We start from the raw sequence: 26,086 nt of genomic DNA, 5'->3' as shown, positions 1-26,086 counted from the left end.
GATTAAGCTATGTTCTTTAATGAAAAGATACTGACATTCTAAGATTGGGGTGGAAGGGAAGGTCATTTCTTGCTTGCCAAACACATCAATTTCAAGGGATTTTCCCCTATCATTAATTAATTTTAATAAAATCCTAAAGTCTGGGACGTGCTGCATTAGAGAAGACCAGAATGGGAAAGGAACTTGTAAATTTTTTACATGCAGAAGGACAAAAAAATTTTTAAGACTGACAATATCTCATAATGCCAATGGTGAGGAAGATGGACATTTTCGTACAATGTTTGTGGGTGAGGAAATTGTTACCACAAATTTTGTAGACAATTTGGTAGACTCTACCAAAATAATCTACTGAAATTTAAAATGACAAACGCTATAAGCCATGAGTACTAAGAGTAGGAATTTATGCCAATAACTTTTAGCACCATTGACAAAATACTAGAAATCTCAGTACCCATTGTTTATAAAAGTGACACCTAAAAATAAATTATATAGTTTTATAGGTATTGGCAAGGAATGATATTTTAAAATATCAAATTGCATACAATTCATATAACACCATCCCATTTTTGTACAATAAAAGTTAAGTGTGTGAATAAATATGCATATGTTCTATAAGCATAAATTACTTAATTAACAACGTTTGCTGCTGGAGAGTAGAACTGGCTGGTAAAACTCTCATGGTTTATTTTATACACTTCTGTACTGGAGGAAATTTTACAATTACTGTGTATTTTCATAGTTAAAAATTAAGGATTAGAAACAAAAAAACTCTCCTGCCAAAGGTAATCCTCACTTTGATTTATGTTCATCTGTCAGTTGTGTGGGTGAGCTCCATCAGACAGGAGTCAGGTGTGCTCACTTTGATTTGTACCTGGTCCAGCACAGACATTTACCTGTAGCTGAAAAAGCTTGTAGAAGCAAACAGCATTGCAGGAATGGGCTCCCAGTGGGCTGTATAAGGGCAAATACAAGTAAAGTGAAATAAAATTCACTGTGAAATAAAATTCATATTTTATGGCAAGACAAAAAATTTAAACATAAAATTTCTTCTCTGCCCTTTGGCTTCCTCTCTTCCCGCACTGTGCACTGTGTGTCTGCATTATGCATCACCAGACCTTCCCCATTGGCAGGAATACCTGCTTAACCATAAAGAGCAACATTCTCCCAGCATCAACACGACAACTCCTACAAAGATAGCATGACTTCTTGATCTTGTAAGGGGTCACATTACCCACCATGATGACGTTTAGATCTGGATCATGTAAACTGTCAATAATACATTATTTGATGTGCAGTCTTCTGTCTCAAAAAAATTATATAACTGTGCCTTGACTTCTAATGGGGAGAACAGTTCTCACAGCTTTCTGAGATGCTCTTCCCAAGTTATAATCTTCAAATTTGGCTCCCATAAAATTTTGCATTTCTTTCTTAGATCGACTGATTAATTTTTCGTCAACAAGGCTTAAAAGGGAAAAGCTGTCTCTCCTCTCCCTTTTCTTAGACATCTACTTTAGAAAACTTGTGAGTTCTACATTTGTTCTTTGAAATGCATATAAATATTAAAGTATGTATAGGTATATAAATATTAAAGGTATCAATATATACATCTTTAGCCTTAAAAATTTAAATCAGACTCTGGCCAGCTTTGTGACCCAGCAAGTCTTTCTTAAGGAACTGGGAACCATGTCTTTGAAGTGGAATTGAAACTGTGCACCTCAGATTGGGACTGCAACCCACTCGGCCAGGACTCAAACCCGGCCAAAACCCACAGTCTTCCAACTGAGATCACACACCTGGTTTCAGGACTTAATGAAGCTCAGGTTCTTGATGTCTCATCACAGAAAGAATTCAGTGAGAGACAAAGTGATAGGTAAGAAGTGGATTTATTTAGAGAGAAACACACTCCACAGACAGAGTGTGGGCCACCTCAGAAGGTGAGAAAGGCACCAGGTATGGGGTTGTCAGTTTTTATAGGGGTGGGTAATTTCATAGGCTAATGAGTGGGAGGAATATTCCAGCTATTTTAGGAAGGGGTGGGGATTTCCAGGAATTGGGCCACCGCCCAATTTTTTTTTTTTAAGGAATTTTGCTTTTTTAGAAAATTTTATTTATGGCTGTGTTGGGTCTTCATTTCTGTGCGAAGGCTTTCTCTAGTTGCGGCGAGCGGGGTCCACTCTTCATTGCAGTGCGCGGGCCTCTCACTGTCGCTGCCTCTCCTGTTGCGGAGCACAGGCTCCAGACGCGCAGGCTCAGTAGTTGTGGCTCACGGGGCTAGTTGCTCCGCGGCATGTGGGATATTCCCAGACCAGGGTTTGAACCCGTGCCCCCTGCATTGGCAGGCAGATTCTCAACCACTGCGCCACCAGGGAAGCCCACCGCCCACTTTTTGATCCTTATGGTCGGTCTTGGAACTGTCATGATGCCTGTGGGTGTGTCATTTAGCTTGCTGATGTGAGCTTGCTGATACTGAGGCTCAACGTCTAGTGGAAAAAGTTGACTTGCCCGCCATCTTGGATCCATTTGGTTCTACTCAGTTTATGTCATGTCCTCGGGCTATGTCATTCTTACAAAGGTTGTGCCCTGCCTCCTTCCCTCCAGTTTCAATTCAATTTGGCACTGGTGTACAGAGAAGCTGAGTTTTCGGCATCATTCCTGTGTCTTCTAAGGGGATCTAGTTAATGTATAATGCAGATGCACAATGCACACTAAAGAGGAGGGAGGAGTGGGTCAAATGGCAGAGAAAATGGTGATGGTTAAAATTTTCTTGTCCTGCCTTAAAAATAATTTTGTTTTGTCACACTAATGTAGGTTCCTAGGAGAAAGAGGGTAGGGGACCCAAAATTAACAATACCGAGTTTTCTGCCCTCACTGGCATTTGCTGTCTCTTGGGGAAGACAGGCAGACAAGTGTACCAACCACACAGAGGATGAGGAGGCCTAGAAGAAGGAAGTGACTTCTGTGGGCTGAGAATGGAAGTACTTGGCTAAAGGTTCCCAGTGGGAACTTGGAAATTTGTAGGAATTTGTTTCTGCTTTTTTTTTTTTTTAATTTAATTTATTTTTTGCTGCATTGGGTCTTTGTTGCTGCACGTGGCCTTTCTCTGGTTGCAGCAAGCGGGGGCTACTCTTTGTTGCGGTGCGCAGGCTTCTCACTGCAGTGGCTTCTCTTGTTGCGGAGCACAAGCTCTAGGGGCGTGTGCTTCAGTAGCTGCAGCACGTGGGCTCAGTAGTTGTGGCTCGCGGGACCTAGAGCGCAGGCTCAGTAGCTGTGGCGCACGGGCTTAGTTGCTCTGCAGCATTTGGGACCTTTCCGGACCAGGGATCAAACTCATGTCCCCTGCATCGGCAGGTGGATTCTTAACCACTGTGCCACCAAGAAGTCCTAACTTTTTAAATTTAAATATAACACATACACAGACAAGCACACAACTCACAAGCTCAATGAATTATCATAAAGTGAACACACCGGTGTAACCACCACCTAGGTCATGAGATAGTGCCCCAGAAGTCCCTCTCTAACTCCTTTCCTCCATCCCAAAGGTAACCTTTATCCTGATTTCTAACATCATGGGTTAGTTTTGCCTGTTTTTGAAATTCATATAAATGGATCCATATAGTATGTGTTGTTTTGTGTCTGGCATCTTTTGCTCAATCTTACATTTGGGAGGTTCAACTGTGCTGCGTGTGATCCATTTTCATTGCCATTTAATAGTTCATCCTTTCACATATGTACACATACCCCTTGAGTCAACTAGCTTGAATGGATCTGTTTTTTTTAATTCAAAGTATCAATGACTAAGGAAATAATATCATTTTTCTAATCAGGAAGTTTTTTTTTAAGATCTGAAGCAGAACTCTTACTCTATAGAAATTTATTTAACATGAATAACATGTATAAGTTTACGGATAAAGGCACAAACTTACTATAAAGATCAATGATCTCAGAACAGTACCTATATGAGGACAATCCTTCCAGAAAGTTTAAGGCGGCCACCTAATCCTGCTTTAACTTCAGCCACTCCCATGCCTGCCTTCCTCTTACCTGAACACGTTAATAGCTCTGGCGACTGGCTAATTATAATAAGTGACAAGGACAAATATTTTCCAGACCCAGCAAACAATTTTATGATGTGCTAGCAATCCCCATGAGGATGCTGCTCATAAGTTTTTTTTAAAAAGCGTTAGCTTCACTATATAATTGCTGTTTTGTATTAGCCACTACCTCCCTCCAATTGTAAATGATCATAGAATTTTGGAGATGAAAGAATCCCAGTGCTACAACCTTCTCATTCCACAGATAGAGATATTAAATCCAATACAGGTCAAATGAGTTACCCAAGGTAATAAAACTGTTGAAGGAATAAAATCCAGCTCTCCTAAAAGGGAACCCTCATACACCATTGGTGGGAATGTAAGTTGGTGCAGCTACTATGGAAAACAGTATGGAGGTTCCTCAGAAAACTAAAAATAGAGTTGCCATATGATCCAGCAATCCCACTCCTGGGTAGATATCCAGACAAAACTGTAATTCTAAAAGGTACATGCGGGATTTCCCTGGTGGTCCAGTGGCTAAGACTCCATGCTCCCAATGCAGGGGGCCTGGGTTCAATCCCTGGTCAGGGAACTAGATCCCACATGCCGCAACTAACAGTTCAAATGTTGCAACTAAATATCCCGCATGCCACAACTAAAGATCCCACAAAACACAATGAAGAGCCGCGTGCCGCAACTAAGACCCAGCACAGCCAAATAAATAAATAAATAAATACATGCACCCCTACGTTCATAGCAGCACTATTCACAATAGCCAAGACATGGAATCAACCTAAATGTCCATCAACAGATAAATGGGTAAAAAAGATATACAATGGAATACTACTCAGCCATAAAAAAGAACAAAATAATGCCATTTGTAGCAACATGATTGGACCTAATATTATGATACTAAGTGAAGTAAGTCAGAAAGAGAAAGACAAATACCATATGACATCACTTATATATAGAATCTAAAATATGACACAAATGAACTTATCTATGAAACAGAAACAGACTCACAGATGTAGAGAACAGATCTGTGGTTGCCAAGGGGGAGGTGGGGTGGGGGTCGGATGGATTGCGAGTTTGGGGTTAACAGGTGCAAACTAGTATATATAAAATGGAGGGACTTCCCTGGGGGTCCAGTGGTTAAGAATCTGCCTTCTAATACAGGGGACGTGGGTTCGAGCCCTGGTTGGGGAACTAAGATCCCACATGCTGCGGGGCAACTAAGCCTGCGCACCCCAACTACAGAGCCCACATGCTCTGGAGCCTGAGTGCCACAACTAGAGAGAAGCCCGCATGCCACAATGAAAAGCCGTCACGCCACAACAAAAGATCCCACATGCCCAACTAAGACCCGATACAGCCACAAAAAATAAATAGATAGATAAATAAATAGATACATACATTTTAAAAAATGGACAAACAACAAGGTCTTACTGTATAGCACAGGGAACTATATTCAACATCCTGCGATAAACCATAATGGAAAGGAATATAAAAAATAATGTCTATAACTGAATCACTTTGCTGTACAGCAGAAATTAACACAACATTGTAAATCAAATATACTTCAATTAAAAAAAAAAACAAACAGCTCTCCTGACTAGAGCAGTTTGTTGAAGAAAATCAATGAAAGCTGGAGTTACAGGCAAAGGAGTCATGTGAGATTAAGACTGAGCATGCATAAATAACTTACAGTCTTGAGACAGAGGGCAATGAGCACTGGAATGTGAGTAGAAGGAGCCAGGCACTGGGTCAAGTTACCACTTATCAATTATATGACTCCCTGAAGGCAGAAATTAGATTTTATTCATCTTGGTGTTCTCTAAGCCTAGTACCACATAAGGGACGTGAGAGAGGCTCAGTGAGTGAGTGAGCAAGCAAGCAAGTGGATATGAAACCGTACACGCTGGAGAAGTTTATGTAGAGAAGGAAAAAAGGGTGGAGCTTCGGGGAAAGCCCTTGGTTAAATCACCATGGGGAACAAGAGGAATAGTCAGAAAGCAAACCAACAGAAACAGAACCGTGCAGGGTTAAGAAGCAGGGGAGGAGAAATCCAAGATGGCAAGAGCGTCAACAGTGCCAAATATATGGAGAGGTTATGAAGAACAAGAATGAAGAGAAAGTCATTAGTCATTTACAGAAATAAGGCAAAATGTCTGTTACTAAGCTAGACCAGCAGCATATCTTGGCTGGGCACGAGTTGGGGTTCCAGTACATCTGGGAAGAGCAGATAACATCCATCCTCCACCTGGCACCATTGACATGCTTCCTAAGGTCACACCCCAGAGCATCCACTTATGTTAATTAGTGCCTTGAATGCTGCAGCAGAGGTAAGAAGTGCTCCCTCATATCTATTTGCATATACCAATTTGCATATAAAGTGAGGACTCTCCCAGGGGTTCAAAGGGACTGAAACTCTAATCTTCTTGTAGATTTAAGGACATAAAAATAGATCTGACAGTGGCCCCAGCCTGAGGATAAGTTTCAGGAAAGGACTATGGAATCCCTAACAGGGAGCTTAACACAGGGAAGAAAGTGTGTGAACTGGTGGGCTATGCTCAGCACCAAATCTTTGGTGCACTGTGTGTCTTCCATTCTGGCAGTTCTTTGGAAGAATCTGTGAGTTTTGGGGCTTCTGAATTGACAGACCTTTTTCATTAAAGCTTCTGATATTTTGGGGCTCAGTTCTCTTTACTATGGAGCCCCATCCCTTTCTGAACTTAACTGGCCTAGGAGTAGGTTCTATGAGCAACTTGACTGTGTTCAGCATGGCTCATAGCAGACCAGTGATGTAGGAGTTTCTGAAAGTGGTAGTGGTTACAGTGGCTCCTCTTGTTCCCTCGCTGGCAGTAGCAGAGGACTTTGAAGTGACCCAGACCAGGTGTTATGGTGATTCAGTCCTCAGCATTTATCAAGCACCCTCCTGAAACACAGTAGACCCCGAGATGCTCAGTAAATGCAGCTGAATGATGACTTCAAAGAAGCCTTTAGAATAAACTGATATCAAAACCATTGCAAAAACCAGGTAGCAGTGTGAGAATCCTCAAAATGTCACTTATCTCTTCTCCAGACCATCATTGACCGTACATGTCTCAGGTCACCACACTAGGTCAGGACCAGAGGGTCAGAAGAGTGAAGAGTTCACAGTTCAGCAGCCCTGGCTTTAAATGTCAAGAAGAATAGTGACAGGGATGTCACCATCAAAGCCCCTCATGGCACTGATGCCACTGGTGTTTGCACACCCTGGCCTGGCTTCTGCTAGGCAAGCGCAGGTTTGCTTTTGCCTTTTAGCTCTCAACATTTACTGACACTTCCTTCATCTTGGACACTTCAGGTAGGCACTGGACACACATCAGCGAACAAGCCCAGTCCTTGCCCTCCAGGGGTTTACGGTTTTGAGCAGAAGGTCCACAGATGAACTCCAGGGTATTCTGGGAAAACCCTTGAAATATATGTGAAATGGTGTGTCTATGTAGATTAGGGTGAGGATGGGAAGAGTCAAATTCTCATATGACTTTGTGACTCAAAAACGTTAAGAACCACTGATTGGAACCATCCATTTCCCTCATTTCTAGGTTCTTTGTAAGTAATCAACCACTTAGAGTACCTCCCGGTGTCTCTCACCTTTTACTGTGTCCATGACTTGCCTTCCTCGCCAGCTCATGGCAGACCCCTAGCGGTGGAGGAGGGGAGCACACCTCATGATTGCCATTATCTCAGTTCCCAGGGGCTCTGTCCCAGGAAGGATGAGTTTACCCAGGGAGTGGCCGGCCGCCCCTGCTCTTTTGGATGACTCTGGGCTCATCCAGTGAGCAGGCCCCTGCCTACTCCCTGACAGGCAGAATGACTAGGGAGGAATTTTTAACTCTTTCTGAGGTACTGCTTGCTTCCCAAGACTTCTCCATGCTAGACATCCACTGACTGAGATGGAAGAACACACTTTTCTTTTACAAAGGGTCAGTGAGATCTCAGGGAGTGGTTCTGACTGGGAGGAATAGGGCTGAGGGAGGGAATAGACTGGGCAGAGCATTTCTGGTTAGCAGTCCTATCTCTCATGCAAATTAACCAAATGTCATTCTGAAATGCTCATCACTTCTAAGTACATTTTTGTTAGTGTGACTCTCTTGAAACACAACACACCCACCTCCAGACACTCTCGGAGCTTCAGAAGGGAGGGACAGACTCCCCTGGTCTTCCCTTAGACGGCACCACCAATCTCCTCCTAGATGCTTTACCATTCTGCTGATTTCTGTAAGATAGAAAACATATTTAAAGAAAAAAAATATGTGTGATGAAGTGTTCTAATGTGATTGAACCCCCCAATTTTTGAAAATGTAATGTCTAAAAGCCAGAATAAGTTATTTTAAACTTATCAGCAATTTTCAGATGCAATTTGGGGAACAGACTATGTTTGTTTGGGAAAACATTCCAATGGCTTTATGGCAGCAAAGCCAAAATAGTGTCTTCAATGGTTAAGACAGAGAGAGGTACACTGCTCTCTTTCATGACATTGAAATGGCTTGCATTATGGAGTGAGATCCATCTCTGCAGAAAAAGATGTGTCCTGAGAAGTGAGCCTGGGGCTAAAATGGGGTTTTCCCTTCTTGCTGGGTCTCAAAGATCAGGGTCCTGCACCCAGGGATGAAAGGAGCAGAGAGAGATATAGGCAAGGGTACTACATGGCAGAAGGTAGGTTTTGTGGCCATGTGGCAGCAGAATGAGGGATGAGGAAAGTGTAAAAGAAAAAAAAACCAAAAACCCTGTCTAGGTATATATGGCTGGTGGGCTCCAAGAATAATAATTTCCTGTATCTCGTTTTATGGGGTTTTCCTCCCTCTTTCCTATACTAGAAGTCCTTCCTATTATCCCAAAGCTTCAGTACGTGCTGGTCTGTGATGTGCTTGGACAGATAATACAGGGGTCTTCGTCTGTACTTGGGGTGAGGAGGTATGGGGAAAGCAGTAGCAGTTGGAGAAGCTGGTCACAAGATGGCCAGAGGTCCCACAGAACTCCAGAACCAGCAGGGCTAGGCAGAAAATGTAAGCATCCTCTGGGAATTACATGGGTGGGGAACCAGTCTACAGCTGAACTTTCAGTGGTGGATCAGGATCCGAGCTTGGACTTTTGTGATTTTAAACACTGAAGGGAAGGATGACCTTTGGAGACTAGAGAAGCCAAAGACTTCAGAGTTAGTTAGTTGGTTAGTTAGTTAGTTAGTACTTGAGTTGCCCCCAAATCATTTATGGCCAAATGTCATGAAAGCATGAACAGTAAGACTTAAAGGCGTTTAGAGGAAGGAAAGGTTGCTCTTCCCCATGATGGCTGGGAAGGCTTCACAAAAGAAGAATCTGAACCTGATCTAGAAGAGGAGGTAGCAGTTGGAAAGGGGGAGCAGCAGAAGAGCACTCCTGTTAGGAGAAATGGCAGGAGAAAAAGCAGGAAGACCAAGGGTAACTGTGCTTTAAACAAGGAATGGTCCTGTCTGGCTGGAAGCAAGCCTATATTCTTGAGTATTCATCCTCCATACTTCAAATTACTTTAGGTCCCATTCCTGAGGTCCAAGGATGAGAACATATTACGCTCACCTCAGTGGAGTAATCAAAGGTGCTGAAGACATCTCGAGTCAACTGGTATCATTCTCAGAGAGAGACCAATCATCCCAAGAGGATGAGAATTGTTCTAAATGATTCACCCTTGGTTTTCTCATGCCTCACATCCCCTTCTCAAAAGGTACTCCTGCATCTCACACCCAAAACCCCTGAAAAATGCTGCAAGAAATGCACAGCTCCTCTTCTGCCCAGATCCCACAGCTACTCTCCTCTGTGCAAAGACTCCTCTGGGAAAGAGGTGTTTTGCTTTCTTGTTTTCATTTAAAAATGCTTATTCAGCACCTCTTCTGTGCCAAGCCTGTTCTAAGTATAGAGTACACAGCAATGAACACACCAGTCTCTGCCCTTTCCTTCTAGTAGGGAAGACAGACAAATATAAATATGTAAATAAAATGTCAGGTAGTGTTATGAATAAAAGTAAATAAGCATAGTAAGGGGACAGGGAAGGATAAGAAGGGACTCTGTTTTACACATGATGGACAGGAAAAGCCCATCTAAAGAGGTGACATTGAGCAGAGAGAGGCTGTAGGTGTGGAGGCCCATGCCTTGAGATGGGCCCAGGTTTTGAGAAGGCCACTCTGGGTGGGCAAGCTCAGTGGACACAGTGGATGAAGAGGTGGAGGGGCAGACACAGACTCCTAGGAAAGGGACACAGGAGGAATCATCCTGTAGCTCCTGGACGTGGACCACTCCCACCCATCACAGCCACACAATGCCCATGGTCATAACCCCACTGATCCAGCCCTTGGAAGGGCCTTGCCTGCCATTCTTCCCTCACTCCCTCAACCAGACTCACTAAACTTTCCCAGAGTTGCTGTGCTCTGCAACTGGGGGATAAAAGGGCAAACTTCCAGCTTCAAAGTTAGAGCAATCAACAGCCAAGGGATTTGAGGTGGCTGGGGCCTTATTATCACAATGTTGTAATGCGTCTCCAGAGAAGCTCCACAACTTCACTCCAGAGAGGGGAAAGTTTCCCTCAGTGAATCCATACTTGGGTCTCCAAGTTTCAAAATTCCACAGAAACTGGGAAACCATCCGAACACATCTGTGTACTAGATGCACGTGGAGTCACAAAGTCTCCCCAAAAATGACTTACACCCAGGCCTTGGTAGGGATGTTATTCCTCAATGTAGATGAAGGTGAATACAGCAGGACCCCTGGGGCTGCCCATGGTGGAGCTAAAAAAATCTCATCACCCACAGTTACACCTACAGCTCAAAAGGAAAGGACAGGAGGACAGATCCCAAGGCCATCGCCACAGCGTGGTTCTCTTGCTCCCTCACCCACAGAACCCAATAGCAAGGGTCAGAGTCCTCTCAGCTGAGAATGTAATGGTTCTGATGAAGCTAGAAAGGCAAGAAGCGCCTGAGAGCCTGGAAACCCCCTCCAGCTGGGTAACCAGGAAAATCCAAGAGTAGCTGCTTCTCAGCCCTGAGGTAACTTGGGGTCTGTTTAAGGTAGCTGAGTGGTTGGAAAATGAAGAGCGTGGGGTTTGTCAAAGAGGATGCAACACAACCAGGCTACATAACAATAGTGAACATTTACTGAACATTTATTACGTGTGTTTCAAACATGTTATCCCGAATCCTCCAAGCAGACCCTATGAGCTAGGTGCTGCAATCCTGAAACCCACTCCACCGAGGAGGGGACTGAGGCACAGAGACCAACAGGCACTTGCTTCCAAAGTTACATAGCTAGTTAATGGAAGAGTCCGGATTTAAAACCAGGTCAGAATCCAGAACCCGTCCCCCTAGATGTTACAATACATGGCACTCTGGAAACGATCCTGTAGCCCAAATAGTCTCAGTATGGCTCTGGATATAGTGGGCACCAACTATCTTTTGGGTGAATGACACTTTGCTTTTCTTTTTGGCTGTGCCTCACAGCACGCGGGATCTTAGTTCCCCGACCAAGGGTCGAAACCGTGACCCCTGCAGTGGAAGCACGGAGTCTTCACCACTGGACCGCCAGGGAAGTCCTGTGAATGACTTTTTACTGTCAGGGAAATTTGCCTGACCAATGTCATAAGGATTGTTTCTCTTGGAAAATCCCATACTTTTGTTAAGTGCCTGGTTGGTATGAACTCTTCATTCCCAGAAGAGTGAAGAGCTGGGCTCTGTGAACTCCAGGGCCCCTCCCTGGCTTGTACTCAGAGTTCTGACGGAACTGCTCTGGGTGAGATACAAGGCAGAGGCTAATCCACAGAGGGAATCTGTGGAACTCAGCAGGGCTACTGTAGGCAGAACCTGATCTATACCCTTGCTGTTTTCAGGGCACTGGACACCGTCCTGGCTAACCCTATACAGTTATGTGAGTTGCAGTTGCCCCTGGGTCTGTTTGAGAAACGATTCAACTGTCTTCTCTCTCCAACCAAAGGGATAGCCGCCTCACCTCCACCATGTGACACAGAGAGTATCTATGGAGTTCTTAAAGACAAGCAAGGGGAAGCAGCTGCATGGTCTCCTACAGAAGGCCATTCCCTCTACTACCCAATCTAAATATTTCCTGTCACACCAGAGCATTTCCACTCTCCATGAGGAAAAACAACAGAGGGTAACAACTGTCTGCTTATAATTCAAACAGCCACTGTGTCCCTTCCAATGGCCAGCTCCCTCTCTTCTTTGATCATTTCTGAAGCATTCTTAGATGTCTATTATAATTATATAAATAGATCTGATTTTTTCCAGCTTCTTATTATGAAAATGTTCAAATACACAGGAAAGCATAAAAAAAATAGTACAATGAGCACCCCAAACCCACCATCTGATGCAAATTTTTAACTCTTAGTGAGCATCTATGCTTCTATGGATAGATGACATTTCTAAAGACAGGAAAAAGTTTCAAATATTCACAAGAAACCTAATTAATGACTATAGTCAAGGTGAAATATTAAAATAATTCATTCATAAAATAATAACATTGAAATCAGAAATATATAAGTTTGATATTCACTAATTTGATCTTGGTTAAAAATTATAACAGAAGACAAAAGCTATAAGCCTTAGTTAACAATGTAACAAACTGCCTTGAAGGAAAGGGAGAACACTGATAAAGAGGCTTTAAGAAAAAAGAATAAAAACCATATGATCATCTCAATAGATGCAGAAAAAGCTTTTGACAAAATTCAACACCCATTTATGATAAAAACTCTCCAGAAAGTAGGCATGGACGGAACCTATCTCAACATAATAAGCCATATATGACAAACCCACAGCAAACATCATTCTCAATGGTGAAAAACTGAAGGCATTTCCTCTAAGATCAGGAACAGGACAAGGATATCCACTCTTGCCACTATTATTCCACATAGTATTGGAAGTCCTAGCCAAAGCAATCAGAGAAGAAAAAGAAATAAAAGGAATACAAATTGGAAAAGAAGAAGTAAAACAGTCATTGTTTGCCAGTGACATGATTCTATACATAGAAAATCCTAAAGATGTCACCAGAAAACTGCTAGAACTAATCAATGAATTTGGTAAGGTTGCAGGATACAAAACGAATGCACAGAAATCTCTTGCATTCCTATACACTAACAATGAAAGATCAGAAAGAGAAATTAAAGAAACAATCCCATTTACCATCACAACAAAAAGAATAAAATACCTAGGAATAAATCTACCTAAGAAGGCAAAAGACCTGTACTCAGAAAACTATAAAACACTGATGAAAGAAATCAGAGGTAACATGAACAGATGGAGAGATAAACCATGCTCCTGGATTGGAAGAATCAATATTGTGAAAATGACTCTACTACCCAAAGCAATCTACAGGTTCAATGTAATCCCTATCAAATTACCAATGGCATTTTTCACAGAACTAGAACAAGAAATTTTACAATTTGTATGGAAACACAAAAGACTCCGAATAGCCAAAGCAATCTTAAGAAAGAAAAACAGCTGGAGGAATCAGGCTCCCTGACTTCAGACTATACTACAAAGCTACAGTAATCAAGACAGTATGGTACTGGCACAAAAAGAGAAATATAGATCAATGGAACAGGATAGAAAGCCCAGAGATAAACCCACGCACATATGGTCACCTTATCTTTGACAAAGGAGGCAAGAATATACAATGGAGAAAAGACAGCCTCTTCAATAAGTGGTGCTGGGAAAAATGGACAGCTACATGTAAAAGAATGAAATTAGAACACACCCTAACACCATACACAAAAATAAACTCAAAATGGATTAAAGACCTAAATGTAAGGCTAGACACTATAAAACTCTTAGAGGAAAACATAGGCAGAACACTCTATGACTTAAGTCACAGAAAGGTCCTTTTTGACCCACCTCCTAGAGTAAGGGAAATAAAAACAAAAATAAACAAATGGGGCCTAATGAAACTTCAAAGCTTTTGCACAGCAAAGGAAACCATAAACAAGACAAAAAGACAACCCTCAGAATGGGAGAAAATATTTGCAAATGAAGAAATTGACAAAGGATTAATCTCCAAAATATACAAGCAGCTCATGCAGCTCAATATCAAAAAAACAAACAACCCAATCCAAAAATGGGAAGAAGACCTAGATAGACATTTCTCCAAAGAAGACATACAGATGGCCAACAAATACATGAAAAGATGCTCAACATCACTAATCATTAGAGAAATACAAATCAAAACCACAATGAGGCATCACCTCACACCGGTCAGAATGGCCATCATCAAAAAATCTACAAACAACAAATGCTGGAGAGGATGTGGAGAAAAGGGAACCCTCCTGCACTGTTGGTGGGAATGTAAATTGATACAGCCACTGTGGAGAACAGTATGGAGGTTCCTTAAAAAACTAAAAATAGAACGACCAGACCCAGCAATCCCACTACTGGGCATATACCTTGAGAAAACCATAATTCAAAAAGATACATGTACCACAGTATTCACTGCAGCACCATTTACAATAGCCAGGACATGGAGGCAACCTAAATGTCCATCAATAGATGAATGGATAGAGAAGATGTGGCACATATATACAATGGAATATTACTCAGCCATAAAAAGGAACGAAACTGAGTTATTTGCAGTGAGGTGTATGGACCTAGAATCTGTCATACAGAGTGAAGTAAGTCAGAAAGAGAAAAACAAAAACCGTATGTAACTCATATATATGGAATTTTATAAAGCAGTACTGATGAACCTAGTGTCAGCACAGGAATAAAGACGCAGACATAGAGAAAGGACTTGAGGGCACAGAGTGGGAGGGGAAGCTGGGATGAAGTGAGAGAGTAGAATTAATGTATATACACCACCAAATGTAAAATGGATGGCTAATGGGAAGCTGCTGCATAGCACAGTGAGATCAGCTCAGTGCTTTGTGATGACGTAGAGGGATGGGATAGGGAGGATGGGAGGGAGGTTCAAGAGGGAGGGGATATGGGGATATATGTATACATATAGCTGATTCACTTTGTTATACATCAGAAACTAATACAATATTGTAAAGCATTTGTACTCCAATAAAGATGTGAAAAAAAAAGAAAAGAGAGAGTCATAAACCAACCACTGAGTCTTGTTAGATAGATAAGAAGACAGTAAAAATATTTACATATCAGTTACTCGAAAATTTAGTGAAATCTACATTTTTTTTTTCCTGGATCTTGTGCTTACAGAATTGAGCATTTGTCTGAATCAGTCAACTAAAAAGACGAAGGAGCATTCCCACATTATTGAAAGAGTTTTTAAAAAATACTTCCATGCGGACTTCCCTGGTGGCACAGTGGTTAAGAATCCACCTGCCAATGCAGGGGACATGGGTTCAAGCCCTGGTCCGGGGAGATCCCACATGCCGCGAAGCAACTAAGCCCATGTGCCACAACTACCGAGCCTACGTTCTAAAGCCCGAGAGCCACAACTACTGAGCCCACATGCCACAGCTACTGAAGCCCTCGTGCCTAGAGCCCGTGATCCGCAACAAGAGAAGCCACCGCAATGAGAAGCCCGTGCACCACAACAAAAGGTAGCCCCCGCTCGCTGCAACTAGAGAAAGTCCGCGCATAGCAACAAACACCCAACACAGCCAAAAATTAATTAATTAATTTTAAAAAAATACTTCCACAGATAGTTGTCTTGTAACATTGAAATTAAAAATATTTGTTATAGGAAACCATATGTGTTTAAAATGTTTATTTTCAGAAGACTGTGTTAATGTAAAGTTGTAAACTATTTTCATGAGAGGCTGATTTATTTACCACTATTATTATTATTACCTCACATATGGAATTATATAGCTAAATAAATGCTCAGGAAAAAACTCATAGCCTAAAATGCTTATAAACAAGAAAGAATAAAAATTAATGACTTGAGTATGCAAAACAATAAATTAGGAAGAAAAATTAAGAGGAAGGAATTAATATAGAGAAAAGCACAAAGTAATAAATTTTTATAACTAAAAACAGCAAATACAAGAACTGATTTTTGAAAATCAACTGAACAGATTAACTATTAGTGAGCCTAACTTTTTTTAAAAGGAGAAAGCACAAACACACCAAATAGGAAAGGAAGAAATAACCAGATACAGCAGAAATATACATATATGTATATATAAAGACATAATATATATATATGGTTTTGCTCACATATATATATATGCTCACATATATATATATATATAAAACCAATATATATATGGTTTTGCTCACATATAGCCAAATACATTGGAAAACTTGTATGAAATGGATCAAAACTGACCCCAGAAAAGATGGGAAATCTAAATGTACAGAAGTAGAATAGAATAAAGTCGTCAGAGTTGCCCTCTACGTACTCCCTGCCAAAAATCGCCATATGCAGATAATTTCACAGAACTAAGCACAGAAAATAAGGAAATTTTTCTAATTATTATCATAAAGCAAGCATTATAGCAATAGGAAAACAGCAAAACTAGTACAAAAAAAGGAAAACTACTCACTTATGAGTATCAGTGCAAAAATCACAAAATAGGCACAATAAGAATCCAGTAAAGCATTAAAAAAAATAAGATACCATAACCAAGTGGGATTTTTCAAGGAATGCAAGACAATTCGATATTAGGAAATCTATAAATATAGTTCATCATACAAATAGAAAAAAAGAGAAACATCTTTTAATCACTTCCATGGATGTTGAAAAAATTTTTTTATAAAAACCAACTTACATTCTTAATTTTTTTTAGCTTAGAAAGTTCTTAATAAAATGGGAAAAGATGAATACCTTCATAACATTACATATCTGTAATCTCCAAAGTCAGAATTATTTTCAGCTGGGAAAGACTAGAAGCTTTCCATTAAAGTTAGAAAAACCGCAAAATGTTCACTATTGCCTACAATATATGGTGCAAATATTCAAGAGAAATCAGGATGAAATTAGCAAAGAGGAGATGACAACTGTACAATTTTTAACTGGAAACTTCCAGAAAATTATCTCAGGCAATAAATAAATTGAGTAAGATGGCTCAGTACAAAGATAATATACAAAAATCAAAAAATATATATACACAAAAATCAATAGCTTTATTATTAGTGAGAAATAGGTTGCAGATAACAGAAATCATTCAAATTGGTATAAACAGAAAGTGATTTTTTTGTGTGTGGTTTACAAAGTCACTGGAAGGAATGGAAGAATAGGATCTAAGCAGGACTTCCAGGAATGCTTAGCCAGACTATCTCTGCTGTGATGGGGTGCACTGCCAATTCTACTGCAGGAAGCTGCTGGAGCAGGAAAAGGGACACTGTCTGCCGGGAACCATATTGGAACACGGTTATCTCATGCCCTGCCACTCTCCCCACATAACACAGCTCCAGATTCTGTATTCTGCATGTACAAAATCTAGATTTCATCCAGAATACTAGTTATGCTGCAGTCTTGGAAATGTAGTTTTCAGCTATAGAGAGTCAGCTCTAATGAAAAGCCGTAAAAATAATCTCCTTGGACTTAAAACACTTTTAAATCCAGATGTTGTACTATAAAATGCCTTGTCCTGTGCTGATAAACTTAATTTCAAAAGCTTTCAAATTAAACACAGCTGGTTAATCAACCAGGGTGGAAGAGTCAAATAAGAATAAATTTAACTGTGTTCTCAAACAAAAGTGACAAATTTCTCTGTTGGTTTCCTGCTATTCAATATAAAAATACATAAGTAAAGGTGATTCACTGTTAAATTATTTCATTACTCATTTTAAATGAATACCTTAAAGTATGTCAAGAATCATGAACTGGATTTAGTTAAATAGGTGAAGTCATGAGGCACAGCTAAGTGAAGGAGATAATAATAGTTTATTAATGATATTTGTGAATCACTTCCAGTAAATCTCATCTGCCAATGAACTCCTGCTTGGTATTCGGATGTGGTTCTTCATAAGCCATAAAAAGCCAAAACAACTTTTAATTATTGAGCTACGTACCATAATTCATTGACTCCCTTCTGCAAAAGTTAAAAACAATCTAGACAGCATAACCAAATAGTTGATGAATATTCTCCTTATGGAAGTATCCCAGCTACTAAAGAAAGTACGAAAGAATTAGAATACAACAGTATGAAATATTCTTGACAAGAAAATCAAACTTGAATCTGATCAAGACTCTACATCAAACAACCAGTCTTCAGGGAATACAGAGGGGCAGAGGAATGGGCTGCACAGCACCACAAGGATGCAAAGAGTAAGCAGAGACTGTGGGCATGTTATAGGACAAATGACCGGTTCACTCAACTAAACTGTAAGGGGAAAAGAGAGAGAGAGCCAGGATGTGGATCTAGATTTCAGAAATCTTAGGGGAACATCAGCAAGTTGCAAAGTATGGTCTGTTATGTTAAAATTTTTTTCAAGATGACCACAGAAATATGGACAGGAAATATGAAAGGCTATTTAATGTACTAAGCTCACTATGCTGTATTAGATTATATGTACTGTTAGTATTGTATATATTAATATATAATATTAGTAGTATAAATATTAAGAAATTATTAAACTTATGTTAAGAGAAATATGTCAAGAGAGAAAAAGATAAAGTAAATGTGGTACATTGTTAACATATGGGGAATCTGGGTGAAGGATATATGGGAATTCCTTACAACTTGACTATAAATCAAAAGTTATGTTAAAATAAAAAGCTAAAAGAAAATAAAATTGTGTTTCATTTCCACCAGTCTCAAATGAAATCAAAATAACCAAGACAGAGGAAACTGTCTCTCTAGAGCCACAAAGTCCTTGTTTACACAGAGGAAGTTTACATCCTCCAGGTGGATAGCCAGCTGTGTCATCACTACCTATTAAAAGTATCCTGGCACAGGGGGACTGACCTGAAGCAGGAATGGAGCCCGGGTCCCCACAGGGCCGGAACTCCGCAGTCGGTGAGCTGTCCTGGAGCCAAAGAGGAGGGCAGCCAGATGTCTGACCCCACCCCTGCCCCCAACTCCGCCCATGGCCTCAGCAGCGCCACCCTCAGGGCTGCACGCCAGGTCATCCATGGCATTCAAGAGATGGTGGCTCCTAATGTAATCTTCTTACGGTGTCTCAATAACATGTGGACTCCGTAAGGCCAATAAGCATCACAACTTTGGTTGAACTGGATCTGGGATTCGCCAGGGCTTTGGCTTTGGGACAATGCCTGGCCGAGTCCACACTGATGGGAGGTGGGTCTCCTCAGGACACACTGGAGCTTCAGTTTCTGGACAACACTGGGCCTCACCCATGCAGACAGGAGCCCACTGTCTTCAGGACTGGCTGGGAGGCACCACCAGAAGTAAAAGGTGAAGAGAAAGTGGGGAGAAGCTTCTTGTATGTGGCTGACTGCTGAGGGGGGTCCATTTTCAGAGGAGCCAGCAGAGGAAGGGCTCCATGTGGAATATTGTGGATTTCAGGAAGTGTTGTGTGCGGTGTAGACAGTTCCCATTGTCTTTCTTTGGTGTGTGGGATCTAGTTTCCTTGGCATCATTTATTAAGGGGACTTTCCCCAGTGTATGTCCTTGGCAGCTTTGTCATAAATTAACTGACCACATACGTGTGGGTTTATTTCTGGGTTCTCTGTTATATTGCTCTGGTGCATGTGCCTGTTTTTGTGCCAGTTCCACACTGTTTTGGTTCCTGTAGCTTCATAGTATAGTTTGGAGTCATGGAGTGAGTTGACTCCAGCTGTGCTGTCCTTTCTAAGGATCGCTTTGGCTATTTGGGGTCCTTTTTGGTTCCACACACATGATAGGATTGTTAGTTTGGTTTCTGTGAGAAATGCTATTTTAATTGTGTTAGAGATTGAATTGGATGTGTACAGTACTTTGGCTGAATGAACGTTTTAACAGTATTCTTCCAATGCCAGATAACAGCATTTTTTTCTGTCTGTTTCTTCTTCAGTTTATTAGTGTCTTACAGTTTTCATTGTGCAGGTCTTTCACATCATTGGTCAAATTTATACCTAGGTATTTTGCTCTCTTTGATGCAATTGTAAATGGGATTGTTTTCTTAATTTTTCTTTCTGATACTTTTTTATTAGCATATAGAAACTCAACTGATTTTTTTTTTTTTTTTGCGGTACGCGGGCCTCTCACTGTTGTGGCCTCTCCCGTTGCGGAGCACAGGCTCCGGATGCGCAGGCTCAGCGGCCATGGCTCACGGGCCCAGCCGCTCCGCGGCATGTGGGATCCTCCCGGACCGGGGCACGAACCCGTGTGCCCTGCATCGGCAGGCGGACTCTCAACCACTGTGCCACCAGGGAAGCCCAATATTTGAATTTTTTAATGTGTACTACTTCTATAATTTTTTAAACAAATTTTTAAAATATCTGTACGAGGATATACTTTATAATGTTTGTAACTGTGGGAATGGGAAACAATCTAAATGCAGAGAGACAAATAGGAAACTGATTAAAATAATTTAAATTGATTTTATGTATTTACTGACATGGAAAGATCCCCACACTCTATCAAGTTTTTTTATTTAAAAAAAAAAATCCAAATGCTAAATAACATGTACATCACGATCCATTATTTTAAAATCTGTGGTGTATATAAATGTGTATATGCACAAATGCTTATTCTAAAATGTGAATAATTATTGCAGCCAGGTGGTAAGAATGCAGGTGATTTTTATTTTTCTCTTTTTGCTTGGATTTTCTAAAATTTCCTATGAGGAACATAAATTATCTTATAGCAAAAAGAAAACAAAAATGTTATTTTAATACATTTTTCCTTAACTCATTCCACGTTTCTCCTAATTGAAACAAGGTCACAAGATTCTATTTGTAATTCCTGGCACAACTGAATATTTATCTGAGTCAAAATCTGTTTGACATCACCCTCACATCAAAGTGTTCAGGTACAAAGATGTCCTTCAACCCACAGTGATAAGAACACAGTTTCATATTTAAAGCAGATAAAAAGAACATCATTTGCCCAGTACCTAGTGCAGCTGTGACATCGATTTCACAGCCAAGGAAAGGGGAATGTAAATCATCACAGATGACAACAAAGCACAAGCTGAGTTTGTCAGAGGTAGTTCATTGTCTCGGATGTTCATTTCAAATCGCTCTGGGAAGGGAAAGTTACTGCTGCTAAATTTCAAAACATCTGAAACCCTGTGACTTTTCCAGTCATAAAGAACAGTCCTGCAAACCTTGATAAGAAAGTTTACGTTGACTTCATTACAACAGATTTAACAGTGAGAAAACAAAGCCAAAAGCAATAGGTGCTAATGCTCTAATGCAAGTTCGGATCCAAAGCATTTTCATCACCTCGAAGCAAGTAAGAGGGTCACAAATCACCACCTCCTCTGCAATTTGGGACATTTTACTTCCAAGTAAAGGCTGTCCTGTACTTCAGAATTTTTAAAGTGACAAGAAGACACTTCAAAGGTAACAACAATACACTTCCATTCAATTTCACTTGTATTTTTTGGCCTTTGTCTAATCTTAATCAGATTTCTCTGAGAACCAGAATTCAGAAAATCAAAATAGTGTTTACCACAAACTGAAAAACTGTCCAAAGGGCAGTGCTGAAGTAATAATGATGGCAACAATTATTGAGGTTTTCCAATGCACCAGGCACTATATTAAGTACTGATTAAGTACTTAAGTGTTGTTAAGTGCTTAATCAGTACTTAAGCACTTAATTAAGCAATTAAATCAGTATTTAAATGCTGATTAAGTCCTGTATTAAGACCATTTCTCATGTTGATACTCACAAAACCTCATGAAATAGGCAATAATATTATCTACATGTGGCAGATTGTATTTTCTAAATATGGCCACAACTATATCTCCCATCCCAAATGCTTTTCCACAATGTGACTTTGCCAAAGTTCCTATCAACAGGTTGGGGCCTATATACCCTCACTTTGAACCAGGGCAGGCTTTACCCAAATGAGTATGGTAGAATGATGTCATATAACTTCCAAGGCCAGGTCAGAAAAGGCCTTGCAACTTCTACCAGGCTCTTGGGATGTTTGTTCTGGGGAAAACCAGCCACAACTTAAGAACTCCTAGTATAGTTAGGCCATCATGCTGTGAGGCCATGTGTAGATATTTCTAATCAATAGTGCCAGTTGAACTCCCAGCCAACAACCAGTCTTCACTGCCAACCATGTGAGTGGACCATCCTGGACATCCAGCCCAGTCAAGCCTTCAGATGATTGCAGTCCCAGTCTCATGAGAGACCCTACAGGTAAGATTTCCCAGCCAAGCCCTTCCTGAAGTCCCGACTCACATTTTACACCACCAAGTTCAGGGTGCTTTGCTACACTGCAACTGTAACCAGAACACACCATTTTGCAAATGAGGAAATTGAGGCTTAAAGAGTGATTTGACTCCAGGTCTTAACTATCATTTTATCCAGCTGCCAGATGTTGGCATAATAAAGTTTGTACCATGCAGAAGATATCTCTCTCAAGTCACATGTTTATTTCAACACATCCATCAGCAGAACACACTGTGGGAGGAAAACTGTGACTTTGCTGAAGTGAAAGCAGTCTATTTCACTGCATTTTGTGATTAAGCGGTTTTCTCTGTTTCCATCTATTGATCTGTTAACTAAAATGTTGAAAACCTCTTACAAATTACTTTTGCTATTATAGCACAGTGCTCCAACCTACAGTAGGCAACTGTCCTAATAAGAGATATCCCAAGATATGACTCTCTGTCTCTCCCTAAAATCACTTCTAGCAGGCTGTGTTGACATTTCAGAGGTCAATTCTTGCAGAATTTTCTCAAAGCATGAGCTATACGAACTCATGTCAAAGATTTTATTTAACAACTCATTAATTTATGAGGGAAACCGGTAAGATGTTACAACTAGCTTAAAGAAGCATTCAAAGAGCAATGACATTTATAGAGATACGAAATTCTGAAATGAATTTGCAAATACATGCACACTGGGTCTATCTACAGAAAATTGTCAGTCGCATTCTAATAAACACAATCCATGTGTTTTTCTACAGACAAGAATAATTTACACTATGATTAGTTTTCTACAATTTACGAAGTGCTAAAACATCTTAAAAACACTGGAAGGCAGAGATGACCTGAATGAGTGAGTTTGGACACTCACTAATTTTGTAATCTTTTTTTTCCCATTTCAAAGTCCTTCATGATATTCACATTTTTATTGAGAAAGGATTAATAATCTAAATTATATTTATATTGCAAAATTTACTTATAGCAATTTAAGATATGTACTTCTACTCCTTTGTAAATTTTATATTAATATTGAATTAATTGATTTATAACACTATATGATGCCAGGTAAAGCAAATACTAATCTTAGTTCACAAACTCGTGCATACCAAATTTAATTTCCTTGCTATTCTTAAAACTCAGTTTAATTTCCCTAGATGGCCCATTAACCTGATGGTAGAAATTAAATATCAGTCAGTTCTGGATTCTCCCACAAGCACACTTTTCTCCAGTGTTGTGTCTAAGTTAAGAGGAAGCTGGGAGGAGACAAGGAGGCCTTTGCCCACGGTCCTCTGGACCCTCCCATCTTGCCCTAGGTCATCAGTCCATAGGTAGCAGGTACATTGCTCCTCATTCGCATCAAGGAGGCCCTTGCAGGCTGGGTGGCTCTCCCTGCTATCTCTATGCCCCTTTCAGACACTCTAGCCTTTATTACTGCACCTCTCTGAGCTGTGGGAAACTCTCTGATGGTCTCAAATGTCCCACCTGCCTAGGAATTTTATGCAGCCACTTTTCCCCTAAGGTACGGCCATTGCCCTGGACCTTCCCAGAAAGCAAATTACAAGTGCTCTCTGTTCTCAGACCCACAACTCTATGTGGGGTTCTGTCATCTCCCCGCTTAGACTCAGCCTGGGGTTGGGAAAGGGCAGAGTACAATGCTCCTTCCCGGGGACCCAGCAGTTCTGAGCTATCCTGTTTTCCTCTTCAAGTCTCCTCTTTCCCCTGTTATGCAGAATCTCAGGAAATAAGAAGCCTTGCCCTGACTCATCAGGTTTTGTCTAGGCCCTGAGTCCTAAACTTGAAAAGGCTTTATTCTGCCTTCTGCAGTAACATTTCTTTCCCAGTTTTCTTACCGAAATGGGAGGAATAAGACAGCTCAGAGGGATAAGAAATACCCATAAAAAAAAAATGGTTAACAATTCAAAACCCACCACATGGGTACTGTGCCAGATGTTTGAAAGACAAAGAAAAATATGATTCAATTTCTGATGTTAGGATCTGTCCAGGGTCACCCAGCTAGTAGGGAAATACAGAGGAAAAACTCAACAGTGATAATATTATATTTAGTGCAATATCAGAATTTATATTTATAGATGAGAGGAATGTGGTTGGGCTGGGGGTGGGGGGAGAACTGCTCAGAAAAGTTTTCTCATGGAAAACTCGATCTGATTTTTGCCAAAGTTAGAAAGGCATTTCAGGTAGAAAGAACAGCATATGTAAAGGTATGGAGGCCAGAGAGAACCTGATATTTTCAAGAAGGACAGGCAGTTTGGTTGAAGACTAAGCTATGGAAAAAGAATCATGGAAGAAGAAACTGGAGCAGTAGGTGAACCCAAGATCAAAAGGATGCTACACTAGAAAGCTTACATTTTACTCTGAAGGTTAATGGAGGCATCCAATGATTTTAGGCTGGAAAATATTATAACCTGTTTTGTGTTTTTAAAAGATCACTCTAGTAGAATGTGAGGAACTGAAGTGAGAAAGATATTAAAATCCAAGTAAGAGGGCTTCTCTGGTGGCGCAGTGTTTGAGAGTCCGCCTGCCGATGCAGGGCACACGAGTTCGTGCCCCAGTCCGGGAAGATCCCACATGCTGCGGAGCGGCTGGGCCCGTGAGCCATGGCCGCTGAGCCTGCGCGTCCGGAGCCTGTGCTCCGCAACGGGAGAGGTCACAGCAGTGAGAGGCCCGCGTACCGCAAAAAAAAAAAAATCCAAGTAAGAGATAAAAGAACCCAAGCTAAAGCAATAACAGTGGGGATGGAAAAAAGAGGAAATTTATTTGCAAGATATTTTTGAGGCAAAATTACAGAAGTTGGGGTAAGAGAGTAAAGGAGAGAAAGGAGTCCAGGAAAACTCCCCAAATTCTGGCTTGGGTGACCAAGGAAATGATGATACCATTCACATAAACAGGAATACACATGAAAAGGGCAAGTTTGGGCAGAAGTGGATGGGGGGAGAGAGGAGGATGATACATTCACATTTTTTCATTCATCTAAAAGATATATGGTGAGAAATCATGTTGTCAACCCTGTCCCTCTCTACCCCAAACTACCACCTGCAACAAGTATTGTTGTTTTATTGGTCTCTGGTATATTCTTCCAGTCAGTTTTATTCTTATCTTTATTTCATATTAGAGTATAGTTGATTTACAATGTTGTATTAGTTTCAGGTGTACAGCAAAGTGATTCAGTTATACATACACAAGTATCCTTTTTCAAATTCTTTTCCAATTTAGGTTCCAGTCAGTTTTAACACATTGGCTTTAAGGCACCCAGGTAGAGCTCTTCAGTAAATAGTTGGATAGATGGTTCTGGAGTTCGAGAGAGATACCTGGGCTCATGAAAAATCAACTCAATATCAAAAAATCAAATAAGCCCATTTAAATATGGGCAAAGAAACTGGGTAGACATTTTTCCAAAGAAGACATGCAAATGACCAACAGGTACATGAAAATATACTCAACATCACTAATCATCAGGGAAATGCAAATCAAAACCACAGTGAGATGGCACCTCTTACCTCACACCTGTTAGGATGGCTATTATTTTTAAAAAAGAAAGAAAGAACAAGCGTTGGTAAGGATGTCAAGAAAAGGGAACCGCTGGAACTTCCCTGGTGGTCCAGTGGTTAAGACTCCATGCTCCTAATGCAGGGCGCCCGGGTTTGATCCCTGGTCAGGGAACTAGATCCCACATGCCGCAACTAAGAGTCTGCTTGCCACACCTAAAAAAAATCCCGCATGCCGCAACTAAAGATCCCGCATGCCGCAATGAAGATTCTGCACGTGGCAATGGAGATCCCATGTGCC

The 26,086-nt window shown here is 40.8% G+C and overlaps 1 long non-coding RNA gene across 2 annotated transcripts in view; it reads right to left on the bottom strand.

Moving 5' to 3' along the window:
• LOC307181683 overlaps positions 1-26,086 on the bottom strand; it is a 93,229-nt gene that overhangs the window by 5,816 nt on the left and 61,327 nt on the right. For both annotated transcript variants that reach the window (XR_013827005.1, XR_013827006.1), the window contains one exon: positions 8,188-8,292. This is a non-coding gene — a long non-coding RNA (uncharacterized lncRNA). The remainder of the gene's footprint in view (positions 1-8,187; positions 8,293-26,086) is intronic.

The sequence above is a fragment of the Stenella coeruleoalba genome (genome assembly GCF_951394435.1).
Source record: "Stenella coeruleoalba genome assembly, chromosome: 2".
Taxonomy (NCBI): Eukaryota; Metazoa; Chordata; class Mammalia; order Artiodactyla; family Delphinidae; genus Stenella; species Stenella coeruleoalba.
The sequence above is the reverse complement of the archived record's forward strand: the minus strand, read 5'-3'. Positions and strand labels throughout refer to the sequence as shown.